At 34.1% G+C, this 10,722-nt stretch overlaps 1 long non-coding RNA gene across 5 annotated transcripts; it reads left to right on the top strand.

The window, feature by feature from the left end:
- Positions 1-404: 404 nt before the first annotated feature.
- LOC131056407 (uncharacterized) lies at positions 405-8,280 on the top strand. 5 transcript variants are annotated; one of them, XR_009108637.2, is made up of 7 exons: positions 405-539; positions 735-800; positions 873-987; positions 3,407-3,503; positions 3,641-3,703; positions 7,313-7,767; positions 7,892-8,280. It is a non-coding gene; the product is annotated as an uncharacterized LOC131056407 (long non-coding RNA). The 5 variants fall into 5 exon arrangements; XR_009358587.1 differs by having other exon boundaries at positions 3,413-3,503; positions 7,628-7,767; positions 7,892-8,272; XR_009108638.2 differs by having other exon boundaries at positions 7,564-7,767; positions 7,892-8,272.
- Positions 8,281-10,722: the final 2,442 nt, after the last annotated feature.

Below are 10,722 nucleotides of genomic sequence, written 5' to 3'. Positions count from 1 at the left end.
TTTTTGATCAGGTGAACTATCCCACAAACTTTATTAGTCTCGTAGACGTTAAAATTATTTACTTATTTCTAAGATTGAGAAGAATTTAAAAATGGAGATTGATCCTCTTCATCCATTAGATAGTTTGATTTAGTGAATATCATTAAAAATCTTTTATTCATTGTATGGTTACCGCCTAGTAAGAGATTTCAAAAGTGCATAAAATAGACAAAATTGGAAATTAAGAAAACCCGCACGACCATCACATCGGTAGTTTTGAATTCGGAGTCGAAGAAAAGGGCGACTCTTCCCCAAATAGGTAAAAATAATAATTTTGAAACATTTTTTAACAAAAGTAAATTGCATTGCCACAGTAAATGTTAAATTGACACAAGACAAGGACATTAATATATTTGATATTTGTTTATACTTTGTATAGTCCATTTTCGTGCCCTTGCTTAGCCACAACAATAGCCAAAACCTCGATCTCGAAGCTGAAGCAAAGAAAATCCCTCAAACGCTTTGCCGATCTGTGTGTACGCGTTCTTTAGTTAGTTTTGGTAAGCTATTAGTTTCTTTGTCTTTCTTTTCTTGCAAACAAATTCGGATCGATTGTGATTACGGGAACAACTTACTTTTTATAGGTTTAGCAGGGGGTTTCTGTGAACCAAATTACCACTGATTGAAATACCTATGTTTTGTTGCGGTATGTTTGGATATTATAGTTAGAGATGCCGGGTTAAATATGTATGCAGGATGTAGAGGCATAGACAAGGCACACGAACTGTTTGACAAAATGGGATATGCACACAATGGATTTGGTAAGTTTGTGCCTCACTCTTTTTTCATGATTTAGGGTTTTACAATTTTGTTAATGTCTCGATACATTGCAGGCGGTGAATCCCAAATTTTGTCCATTACCAGACGACGAGCTCACTGGAGTGTAGTTTTGGAGCTCATATTGCAGGCTACAACTTGCAATCAATAGGAAAAAGTGTATGCATGAAGGTAGTGACAATGTTTTGGCTTTATTTGTCACGAGTCCTTTGCCTAAGGTCAAATGCTTAGGACTATTTCTCAAAAGTGGGTGTGAATTGTGACAGAGTTTGTTTAGGCATTTTGTCAAATACTTTGCAATCATCCATCACATTTATATTTGTAAGAAGGAATGGTTGTAAATGCAGATCAGATAAATTCGAAGCATATAAGTGTTGGTGGGGTATAATGGGCTCAAAATGATAATGTTCATTAGATTGAGTTTATATTTATGGCATCTAATACTTATATGACTTTGTATCAATATCACCTATTATCTCAATGTAGAAAATTCTATGATCACACTCATGGATTGTGTTTCTAAATTTACCTGTTAATGAGAGGCACTGCTTGATCTTATTTACCATCCCTATACTTGTAGTGAGTTTACTAGACTTTAAGAAGGATTCTTTGCGATTTCCAGGTCTTTAAATTTCTCTCATTGGCTAGTTGTAAGCTTGTAAGTGTTGCAGTTGCACAACTTTCATTGTGTATTGGTATGCTTGTTCTGGTCTGTTTATAAATTGTAGGGAAAGAGAATTACTTGAGACATTTAACTTTTTAAAATAAAAATGAAAATTAATTTAAAGTTGAGATGTCACCTAGAATATAGAATAGATAACATTCTATATCACTTGGGCAACAAATATTGTAAGACAATATTTCATGAAAAAAATCTGCAATTAATTTCCAACTCTGAATCTAAATAACATTCATCAAATGAAATGAATTAACATTTCCTTGTTAACTAGTTTTTTAAAAAGATTTTTCAATGAGAAATCATTTAACAGACATTACTAGAAAAGATAAAGGAACCTAGATATGCCCCGTATGATTACTAGCATAGTCCTCTATCAGTCTTTTTGAAATAAATAAATACATAGGATGGTATTGGAGTATTTTAGAGGTTGATTCATAAACATTGACTAAAATTATTCATTTATAATAAAAAAATTGTAGTATTCTCTTTCATCTCTAAAATCTAGTTTTAGCTAGTAGAGAGGCAAATTTGATAGTTTCCCATCCTCCTACAGGGACACTTACAGTGTTTATGCATGGAGGATCTACTAGATTGAAGTTTGTTTTGTCTGAATTGTAGTTGCAAAATTCTTAACCTACTAAGTAAAAGTTGAAATCATGTAGGTTAATTCGATGGTTCTCTCTTCCAGCAGTTCATGTATTCTGTAGAATCAATTGCTTGCTTGATAAATACTCTCTTCTAGTGGTTAGCTTAGTTGCAAAAGTAGACAGTGTATCCACAACTAGATACTAATTGTTTGCTAAATGCTATTAAGAAACACTATATTTCCCCTTTCCCTGTGTATACTTCCTTTGGAAATAACACCCCTATCATGAAACATAATTTATTTCTAAACTCGTCATAGCCTATAATAAAAAAGAATGTCATGTATCTCCAAACAAATTAGGAAAAACCAAAAAATGTTCTTCCAAACTTTGGCAAGAACTTCGCTGCCTGCGGCTCTTGTTAAGATACCCAAGTTTGAGCTCGCCTGTATAAAAAAATTTAGCATGATATATACAAACGCCACCAGAGGCAGGTGATCCGACACAGGAAGAATCGTCTCGGAGCTTTTAATGGTAAATACTAAAAGGCTTACAATATAACCTCCCCATATTAGGCACTGTGTTTTGTGCTACTTGATTGGATGTAACTGCTGGTGCTAATGGCAACTTGGCATGAAATATTTGGAACGCAATAAGAAAATTTGATTGTAATGAGCTTGCTAGAACAAGGGCTTTTTAACTACAAGATAGAAAATACTTGTATCTTTATGAATTTCTTCCTAAGATGGACATTAAATAGTTCTTTTTTTGTTAAGACTTTGGCTTGCAAATTTAGCATTCACCTTCATTTGTCCAACAAATTTTAAGCATGGCCTTATATTCTAGGTCTTTTTGTTTGCATTCTTTAGTTCAAGCTTTAGGCATGGCAAAAAATTGATGAATAGTCATAATTTTCTCCTGAATTTACTTCAAGATCTGGATTGCATCCTTCATAGACTTAAAAGTGTTACATTGGTGGTAGGAACATCTTTTAACAATTTTGATTAGTTATTGCAATATGTTGTGCTTAAGAGTCTGAGTGACCTACTAGAGTCATCAGCGAATATTACTAACATTTCTCTTCCTAAATAGTTTAACATGGTAGACCTTGACTGTTTGGAGAACTTTCTGCCATCCTTAGATTTTATTGGTCATGTCAATAGTTATGAAAGAGAAGAACAATTAGAATCTTGTATATATTGTGAATTTTTATTAAAAAATGTAGTGGAGATGATCCTTTTTGCGGATAGCAGCTCACTACTTCTTGGTATTGTATGCTTTTGATAATATATCATATAAGAAATTTAAATCTTTGCATTTTGATTAGTTGTAGGATGGGTGTGGAGAATTATCATGTTGTAGAGTTAGTTGGTGAAGGTTCATTTGGAAAGGTGTATAAAGGAAGACAAAAGCACACGGGGCAGGTTAGTTACTAGTATATACAATGGATTATATTCTTTAACTCCAAATTTCTTTTATGTTATCCAAATTATTCTATTTCTAACATTCAAAATAAACAAGGATTTAGTAGCTGAAGTAACTAATGGTTTCCTGTTTTCAGACTGTTGCAATGAAGTTTTTTCCTGAAACATGGTAAGAGTGAAAAAGACATCGATAATTTGAGGTAAGAAATTGAGGTAATGCAAGTGGTATTTTAGTTTAAACAAATAGATACTATTGTTTGTTGTGTCCTATTTTGTGTATGTCATTTTGATCTAACCTTCTCACTTGCTACTCAGTTTTAAGTATTCCCCGCTTGTCTGTTTCTTGAACTCTTAATTTCATAGCATCTTGTTGAGAGTTGATGTGTAATTGACATTGTTTTACATTTTGCTTATATGTTGATTCGATGCAATTTGCTAGTGAAACCGACTTTATCTAGGTGTAAAATTGATGTTTTTTACAGATGTATCATAAAAAGCTTGAAATGTATACACGCTCATCTTTTTGAGAGTTAAGGTGTAATTGACACTGTTTTACATTTTGCTTATATGCTGATTCAATGCAATTTGCTAGTGAAACCTACTTTATATGAGTGTAAAATTGATGTTTGTTACAGATTTATCAAATATTTTAAACAACTTGAAATGTATACACGCTCAAATACATGCCTACATTGCTTTAAATTAGATTCATACCCTTATATGCCACCACCAATGTGTGATTCTTCCCTCTTCACAAATTCAATAGTGTATCAAGGGCATCTCGGTTCCTTGATTTCCAAGTGACTGATTTTTACCTCTAGTCGTGGTAAGCCAAGAACTATGCTTGAAATCAACTCAACATATGATTGTAATGTGTTGCTCAAGTGCTAAAATTGAAATCAGCATGAAGGAAATGAATAATCAAACAAATAGGAGGCAAACAACACATTACACAACAAGAATGAAAAACCTGATGCATAAAATGTTGTGCCTCCTTATTTCAACTAAAATTAGTAAGTTCAAAAGCCATAGCTCTTCATTGGAGCCAAACATTGTGTATTACATTGATAACTCAACAACACTTCTCCTTTCTCAGTCTGCTTTGCAACTCACTCAGATGACATATATTTCCAAGTCAGATTGCATAATGCATCATCTTCTTATTTGGGTTGTTGTTCTTCACCCTTGTTGCATTTGGCATATCTGGCAGCACATATCAATGTCTTAAGCCAAATGTGTCAGTTTCCAGCTTGCCTACCGGTGACATATTCTTCCCTGCTGAATTTAATGCTTTCCCTCTTTTTTGGTCCTATGGGTCCAAATCGTCCTCAAGGCCTTCTCCATCTTTTTGCTACTCTGTACGTTTCCTTCAAGATTTCAGTTTTATATTCTTGCAAGTCTTCATTCTGTGCAGTGTGGCTTGTGAGATAAATAGAGTTTGCTTAAGTGTCTTTATGGTCATACAAATCATGCTTATGAACTACAAACTAATTTAATTGTTGGCTGATCAATTTATTCCATATTTGTATTTCATATAAATTCTTATCGACTTTTATACAAGGTTGCATGGGTACTCGTACCCAGCCCTTGGGTACTCGTACCAGAGACTCGGATGCGTCTCCCGCACCGGAAACTTCATTGGAAACGTCTCCATAGAGAGGAGACTTCTTGCTAACGTATCCACCCATCTCCCACCGTCTCCAAGCCAAACAAAAAAAAGGAAACCTTAAAATGTTAAAAAAAACAAAACACAAGCAACAAAATAATCAAAATGTAGTACAAATGGGAAAAAAACAATGCTCAAAACAAATGCAGGTCACAAGGATTTCTTAAAACGTTGCAACAACCATTACTAAATTATTATATTATATTTAATGTTCAATGTCATTATATTTTCAGAATTTCTATAAATTATTAAATTATATTTAAAAGAAATTGGCGTCTCCAAGTATCCACGTCTCCTATTTTGAAAAAATAGTTGTACCAGTACCAACACCAGTCTCCAAGTACCCCCGTACCCGTGCAACCTTGCTTTTATATTTTTTTTGGGAGACTCCATTCAGAAAACGGAAAACAGATGCTTGTTATAAATCTTTATAGATTAGTTGTTTTTCGTTTTTGAGTCTTCCATTGTTACTTCAAATTCTTTTTTAAGGTCTGCTATGTGGACGAATGCTTTGTGAAATCCTTTCAGGATTTTTATCATGATATACACTCTTCCTTTCTTCTTGGCTCCAAGTTGCACCTTAGCAATTGAAAACAACCAAAATTCATGTGTATTTGATCATGTTCCATATTTTTAATAGATTGCAACCAAAAGATTTTCAGAATCATATTTTCATTTTATTATTTAAAACTGTAATCTGTCTCATCTCTTCTCATTCCATGCATTGAAGGTAGGTATTGCCAAAATAAATTTATGTTTCAAATCTTGAGACACCTACCTCTTTTTATCACGAAGGGGGCCAACAAAAAAACAATCATGGGTTGGTCAACTGGGAATGAGTGCTCGCAATACAAAACCATCTGGGAGAACAAGCTTTCTCAATAATTCAAAGTTGTGATTCCCAGGCTTGTTGCTACAAGATCAACAAGAAAAAATGTATTTTGGCATTTGCATTTTCAAGTTCTTGTGGCTCCTTGTATGTTTTGATCACCGAAAATCACTGTTCATGTAGACCAAATGCTTTGGTATCTCATTGTGACCAATCCCTATACAAAATGATTGATACAACCAAAATAGTGCAGCATGGGAACAATAGTGAGAAAGCCTTATATTGCAAGGTAGTTAAATCACTTTCTATATGATGGCTCAATGACAAAGATATTTGAATGAAAAGAACATACATGCCATGGATCACTAATATTGTATGGTTTTTAATCCAAAAGAGAAAGAGAAATTATCAAAGAACAAAGATAATTTAATGATAGGGATTCACTATGATTGTGTCTTTATACTAAATATGGTATCGATTGCCTTTATCTTTATCATTGAGATTATCGTTTGAGTGCATCATCATTGTGCACTCTGAATGGTCTATATTTTTAAAGCTGCAACTGTGTCTTTTATGCTACAAACCTTGCTCATCACCGTACATGGCTTCTCCTAAGATCTGAGATCATCTTTGTGCAATTTCAAAATAAAAAAAATTATATCCTTCATACCTCTATGAGTGTTGCTCTAACTCTTTGTTCCTTTCTATGGTTATGGCAATCCTTTGTGGTTTGATGATTGCATATATGGCTTCTTTCATGCTATAACACTATTAATGACATATATATCCTCGAACCTACTATCTTGATTGGCACTGTATTGAGTCTTATTTACTTTTATTTGACAATCTCCTCACAATCCTCCATCATTGCTCTATTAAATGAAATCCTCCTTTTAAGAATGTTTATTCATTGCTTTCTAGCATCACCAGCCTATGACTCTTTAGGTCTAGATTGCAATAGGGGCAGGAATGGAATAAAGGAGGCCTGTCTCCATCAACCAAAGTTTTGTAAAGTATTTCCATAAAGTTTTGAATAGACATTGTGTTTAAATTTGCAGATTTGTTGTTCATTACTTGGTTCAGACATGTTTTCTCAATTTGTTCTGCCTATTCATGTCAGTAGATGGATTGGAACGGTCTTCTAATTATTTGGATTGGTTAACATGGTGTCTTAACTCTCTTCTCACTACTCTTTCAAATTCAATTGGTTTTAGATGAAATGGTTTAGTATGGTAAGAGTAATTTGATGCCCTGGCAGGCTAAATATTGAATTTTTTGAGTTGTTTATGACAATAAAAATGGGTCTCGGTACAGGGAATATAACTCTCAAATGAACCATTGGATCTAGATATACTTTGGATATGGTTTTGTAATCCTAGTTATCTATATTGCCACCGGGGCTTTTTTACAAATAATGACTGTAATGAAAGTTGTGAATAATAGAGTGTGGTACTGTCAAATTGTCACAATTATGATAGTCACATTTGTGAGAGGATAACTTGTTAAATGATTGGTTATTGTTGTGTGGATCAATATTGGAATTTGTCTTATGATGGTTGTTACAGGTTATGAATAAGTAAAGGTTCAAGAATCAAGACTTTCTAATCAGGTTTGAATGGTTGTAATCAGATTTGAAGGTAACCTTTGATGTTGAGTGACAATAAAGCTTGGTTCATACTAATGCTTGTATGTGTGGACAAGATTAATCCAATGGAGGAGTGATCAGAGGATTGGTATTTTGGCCAATATATTGGAAGCCTTTTCTTGTGGTAAGAATCAAAGTACAAATCTTTAGGTTTGTTCTTTGAGTTGCATTTGACTATTAATGACCTGTCACTGCGGAGCTTTTTGAGTGTCCTATGACTGATGACTATTCTTTTGTGGCCCTTAAAGATTTCTATGCTTTTGAATGGTCTTTGAACCTTGAAGTTTCTTTTATCTCCTTTGTGGCTACTCATACTACCATGTAAAATCTGAAGGATCAAACTATATTAATACTCTTGGCTGTTGTGTGCTTCATATATGTGATGACTATCTTATAAGACTGTCATGCCCTATTAAATCAGCCCTTGTACTATCATAAATGTATTCACTTTATTCTAAGCTTATTGTCCTTAGGTTTGTGTTTTTTAAGTCAGCTCCTTTGATATCTCTGTGACTATATTTGATAGTGGATTGATTGTGATTTGATATGTGAATCAACCTCTTAAAGCCTATGTAGCTTTGTGAATGATTATTTTGATAGTGATATACCACCGTCTAGGTACTCATTGCTACTCATATATCTTATCTTGTCTCAAATCTCAAGCTTGTGCATCAAATCTATTTGCAGCTCTTAGCATTCTCTAGACTCTTTGTGACTTTGAGTTTGCTGCGATTATCATGAACAACAGTGACAACAAGATACTATTCCTTGGACTAATCTGGACTTAATGACCACTGGAGTCAATTCTTAAACAATGAAAACCTTATGTATGCAACGACATGAACTTTTGGGCAAAAGATGAAACTTTTAAATATGCTCTCCTAACTATAAAAGGATACTTAAAATAAATAAAGGAAACACCACTGAAGGCAAAAGCAGACATAAGATAAGTTTGCTAGGCCCAATATGGAAAGCTAATGTACTGAGAGGGGAGGGGTGAATTAGTACTTCAAAACTTTTCTTCAATAATAACTTTACTATTATGCATAAACCGAATAGTGCAGTAACATAATATAAAGCTAAAACAAATAGATAAAATATCATACATGATTCACTCCATAACACATATATTTTGGTTACGCAGAAACTCTTGGTTAGAGAGAAAAACTGCGGTGGGGATGGCACCCACAACTTCACTACTACAATAATAAAGGTTGCTCGTTTAGAGCTACATGTTTAGCTATTTCTGATAGCTTACCCTGTTAGGAGTATCAAGATTTGTTAGATCTACCTTGCTAAAGGATTTTACAACACAAACTAAATGTTGCACCTAGTTAAAGGCTTTACAATTTATAGACTTGATTAGAGTCTTTTACCCTGTTAAAGGTTTCTCTTACAACTTCAAAATATTACAATAAAATTATTACAAATATCTGCAACTTTACATCTGGAATGTTATAGCAGATTCTATGTGCTCAGAATAGATTACCTTGCTTATAGCATACCTTGGTAACCCATATAGTAACTCGGTAAACCCTTCTGTTTACTTTGTTCTTTGACTGTTCTCTGAAATCCTTCTCGGTGACCTCTGTGTCTCTATAGCAATCATAACACTTAGTTCTTTTACATGTCTTGCTTCATATATCTCTATCTCTTCCTTTCTGTCATGCTACTTGTATATTTTTTTATCTTAATCCATGTTGTATAAATAGATCTCTTATGTCAGTGATCCATTTTTGATCTTACAAACATCTTTTATCGAATGAATAACCATGCAAAATATTTCATTGGTTAGATGACCTCAAAATCATACACAATCTTTAAGTACAATTTCCAATTTGATAATGGTTAGATGTTCCTCGATCTTGTAACACGTTTTCATATGTATGTCCAGGTTCAATGAATCTGGTAACACATTTCAGTCGGTGTATAACAACTCGGTGTGTCATCTTTGCTGCTCGGTAGACATGGAATGATGCTCGGTAGACAGCTCGGTGTATACTACGCTATGAGACTACTTTCTACAATAACCGACTAGACTGTGCATACTGATTGAATATCTCGGTAGAGATAACCGACTAGAGTATATAGAATAACTTTGACATAAAACTAATGGCAACTTGATAAGTAGTAACAATCTCCCCTTTTCACATTAGTTGAGATGTTTGACAAAAACTACTTTCAAAGTCATAACTCAATAATCTATATACTTGCAAAATTTGACTATACTAATAGTATATACAATAGTCAATGAAGATATACTCCCCTTATCAATATACTTGTACAAAACTTTGATTTTGCATGCTCGGTGATCTGTTCTCGTTCTTTGCTTACTGTTCTGTTTACTGCTCGGTTCACTACTCTTGGATACTCTGCTTACTCTGCTCGGTATACTCCCCTTGTATACTATACTCCTTTTGTTTGATACTTTGAATACTACACTCCCCCAATACTATTTCACTCCCCCTTTTTGACAAACATCAAAAACTTAATTACCATTCGGGGGTGGTAACTGGTCAAAAATGGATTTGTACTTGGTCCGTGCTTCGGTGAGAGCGATAGAGAGTGCAATCTTTATTAGGTCCTGGAGACAACTGAGAGGGGGGGGTGAATCAGTTGTCTAATAAATTCAAACCAAAAACTTATTAACCAACTTAATGCTTAATATCGGTGAATCAGTTAAGTATACCGGTAGACAGTGTTAACAGTAAATTGCTATATCGGTAAGAATTAATGCATGAAACATAAACACAAAGTCATCCACAACACATGACACCAATATTTGTACGTGGAAACCCTGTAAGGGGAAAAACCATGGTGGGAAACCTTACCCACAATCAGATGATACTACTGTAGATAGTAAGTGTACAAAAAGGGGCCTGCACATGCAGAAAGGCCAACAGCCTAGAGCTCACTGCTCAATCACAAATGGGAGTCACACTGACTACAGTTGGATGGTTAAATCCAATAAGAATGTACTGCACAAAATCACATCTTCGTATGCTGGATTCAGTACCGGTGTAATACTGATATGCTTCTAAAAAAAACCTAACTTCACCTTCAAATGATGTCTTCGTGT

Source organism: Cryptomeria japonica, chromosome 7 (genome assembly GCF_030272615.1).
Source record: "Cryptomeria japonica chromosome 7, Sugi_1.0, whole genome shotgun sequence".
In the NCBI taxonomy this organism is placed as follows: domain Eukaryota; kingdom Viridiplantae; phylum Streptophyta; class Pinopsida; order Cupressales; family Cupressaceae; genus Cryptomeria; species Cryptomeria japonica.
Note: the sequence above shows the minus strand (reverse complement) of the source record. Positions and strands in the feature narration are given on the sequence as shown.